This window comes from Lupinus angustifolius, unplaced genomic scaffold, assembly GCF_001865875.1.
Source record: "Lupinus angustifolius cultivar Tanjil unplaced genomic scaffold, LupAngTanjil_v1.0 Scaffold_8_124, whole genome shotgun sequence".
Lineage (NCBI taxonomy): Eukaryota > Viridiplantae > Streptophyta > Magnoliopsida > Fabales > Fabaceae > Lupinus > Lupinus angustifolius.
Window position 1 is genome coordinate 1 of NW_017717926.1, and position 3,896 is coordinate 3,896.

The window sequence follows — 3,896 nt, forward strand, 5'->3', positions numbered from 1 at the left end:
TTGCAGAGATTCCCCTATGGGAAAAACATATATCAGTTGTGTTGATCCATTGTGATAGTATCGCGGCTATTGCAAAAATTGAGAACCGCTTTTATAACGGTAAGAAACGACAAATTCGTCGTAAGCACAACACCATTAGAGAGTTACTCTCTACAGGAGCTGTTAGAGTGGATCATGTACGCACTGAGAATAACTTAGCAGATCCTTTGACGAAAGGACTAGCTAGAGAGAAAGTCCATAATACTTCTAGGAGTATGGGACTATTGCCCTTAGAACGAGGATCACTCATGTTGGTAACCCAACCTAACTGACTTGAGATCCCAAGAAATAGGTTCAATGGGTAATAACAAGTTGTGAAGTGATATGAGAATGAACATGCTATAAAATTATGAGAAGCATGATTCTTGTAGCATATGTAACGATGAGTTAAACTCTTAATGAGATCTATACTCCAATTGGAGTGGAGTACCTAGGCTACAAGAGTACTCTTGATAGACTCACCTATGTGAATGTGAAAGTGGGGGCCACTGCCTATGAAATTTAGTGGCATAAATTTCTAGAGCGTTCACTATACTGGGATAGATGTGCTTGGCCTTTAACGCACGGGCTTTACAGAATACACCTTTGAAAATGTTGTGTGTGGTTTGATGCTGGAGTTAGAGTTCAAGACTACGAGTCACTCTAGTAAAATTTGGATCTTATTCACTAGGCAAAGTTTCAAGTCGGATGACACCTTTGTTTATGCACAATCTTATTGGGACCACAAATATTATCGGAATTTTTTTTTTTAATTTCAAGTAGGGGATTGTTGGAACATGGTTTGTTGAAAACCATGAGTGAGAACTTTTGGGTGTGAAATATAAAAAATATCCAAGTCCCACATAGAAGAGTTTGAAAAAACAACTATAAAAGTCCCACATCGAAGAGTTTTGAAAAAAATAAAAAATTAAGCTCCTAAGTCCCACATGGGAGAAATGAGGAACATGAGAAAAATCTCATGTTATAAATAGAGGCTTTCTCCTTTCATTTTAACTTGCACCAAGTTGAAGGCGTTTCCTCTCAACTTTTCTTTCTCCCCCCTAATATTTCGCCGACGCATTTCTGACAAACTTCTCCCCATTTCTTTCCGTGGCGCTTAAGAATTGGCACAGACAGCCAAAGTGGGATTTCAAGAACTGACACTCGTAGTCAGTATTGTGGGTAAAGAATTGGCACAGGTAGCCATATTGTGGGATTTCGAGAACTGACACTGGTAGTCAGTATTGTGGGAAGAGAATTGGCACGGGTAGCCATATTGTGGGATTTCGAGAACTGACACTGGTAGTCAGTATTGTGGGAAGAGAATTGGCACGGGTAGCCATATTGTGGGATTTCAAGAATTGGCACTGGTAGCCATATTGTGATGGGTGTATTCGAGATCGGTTCTTATAGTGCAGTAAGAATTCAATAACAGTGTCACAAAACGTCTTAAAGAGAGCGACATGGTCGTAACTCAGCCAGTAAGTATTATTTCGTGTCATTTACAATTGCTGCAAGCTACGGTAAGAACAAAGCATCAACCAATTGATGCATATTCTGATTCCAGTTGTTCTTGGCTTTAAAATGCTATAACTAATGTAAAGTACTGTTAAAATTACTTTACAATTGTGTACAACTTTATTGATCATACACCAACCAAATAGCTACAATGATATTTCTAATGACGGTACCTTACTATTATAACTCAGAACCTACCCACAACACTTCTCTTCTAATTTCAATATTATGTTACAAATAACATATTCAAGTATAGAACTTTAAGTTAAAAAGGAAAAAAAAGTTATGTATTGATAAAGAAATTCAGGTTCACAGTAGAGGAAAATTTACAATGAGTTCTAGTTCATGCATCTATAACAATAGCATAGCTGAACCAGAATTTGGATGGTATAGCTTACTCTCAACCTTGTGATCAAATATTTTAACATCATCATGTGGCCCAGCTTAAGAATTTCCTTGCCATGAATTTTAGTAAAATCAAAATGTTGCAAACATAATACTTCACTCTGCTACCAACATCATTAGAAAAATGGCAACCAAAATCTGACAATGCGATGTACTTCATTTCATGGGCAACAAACAATTACATTACATATGTTTTTACAACCAAATACAGGTTCGAAGGTTACGGATGCTACAAGACACTCTTGGCTGTTAGATGCAAGTCCTTTAAGCCAGACCTGCTTCACCTATATCTCTTCAGTGGATTCAAATAGAACCTTAACAACCCAGTATCAACATCATTTGGTGAACACCTAATGCTCTAGTTCCTTTGAATCATAACCTCTTTCCTTCCATTCAAAATATCGCCTTTGGTGTCAGGACGTCCAAGGCCATTGGCTAAACCATCTGCTCTACAAAGATTTCTGCAACTATAGCTTCGAATAAGCTTCTGGCTAACCGACCCAATTGCTTGTCCATTAACCACCCTCCTCAGCTTCTGCCAAGACTGAAATTGGCCTATTACCCATACTCTTCTCCCAACTTATCTTCCTTTCTCCTTTGCACTAATCCTAACTTATTCCACAATCTCCCCCACTTGTGTAACTTCTTCAACCCCTTTCGATCAACCTGTGTTACAACATCACTAGCAGCCTTAGAAGTTGATGCCATGACACAATCAGATTGAACATTATTCACATTTCCATGTCCCAAATCTTTCTCGGTGATCAACACCTTTGCGCCATAAAACAACTCAGTGGTTGCAAGAGACACCTTGGAATTAGATACCACTTTCAAGTAATCAACATCTGTCATTGACGTTTTCCTGTGTGAGCTTGATCTATCAAAACTCTTCCTTGCATGCAAATACAAATAGTAATCTTTGGTCTGAAGTGACCCACCAGGGCAATGCTCTCCAATATTTCCCAAATTCACCCCCTCCTCTTCCTCTTCCTCCTCAACCAAAACCTTGTTATCATCCACAGCACTGTTAACATGAACCATTGGGGAAAATCTTGGACATGCTTTCGTAAGCATATAACCATCCCAAGAAGCTCGAGCCGCATCAAACGAAAATCGCAAATCATAACCATAACCATTCATTGACATTCTGGCAGCATCAATTGAGAACCTAGGATTAGTGTCACAGGATCGTCAACCCAATAATCCATACTCCCCAACCTCTGATTGTGTCTCCTTTAATCTTCTCGCCCCGAAACCCTCATCAATATTGCAATTAACACCTTCTCCGCCAGAGTTTTTCTTCAACTTCTGTTTTTGTCTCCATTTTCTCAATCTGTTGCAAAAATCACCGACAATTTCTCTGAAATCTCTCCCTGAGTTCTTCCTGTTCTGAAATTCAAGATCTATGAACTCTTTCATCGTCTTCGTCTCTTCTGCATCATCATCAAAACATGCAAAACCATCCTCACAAATCCTAATTACTTCACTGCCATTGTTGCAACCAATTAACTTAAAAACAGTTTTCAACCAATTATAGACTAATGATAGATGTAGTGGTACAACTTATAGGACAACATATATGCTCCCGAAGTGATAGTGACACCATATTCAATAATAATAGTTTGCGAAGTAACGTATTCAATAATGATAGTTTGCAAAGTTCAAAATTTAGACGAAGTTAGAGACCGAAAACTTATGGATAGGACTTTTTCATGTTCCTTGTTGGAGGAACAAGAAAGTCCATAGATAGTTATGGACCAATATGTTATAATACTTTGAATGATCTAGAAACTTTTGAAGAGATAATAAGGTCTAAGATACGGCTTTCTGGAAGAAAACTATACATGAGGAAATAGAATTAATACAAGTGAATATGTTGTAAATGGATTTTTAAAAGGGAAATTAAGGTAGATGGAACCATACATAAATTTCAGGCTAGGTTAAATGCTAATGAT

At 37.9% G+C, this 3,896-nt stretch overlaps 1 pseudogene; it reads right to left on the reverse strand.

Moving 5' to 3' along the window:
* Positions 1-2,170: 2,170 nt before the first annotated feature.
* On the reverse strand, positions 2,171-3,450 carry LOC109337563 (annotated as a pseudogene).
* Positions 3,451-3,896: the final 446 nt, after the last annotated feature.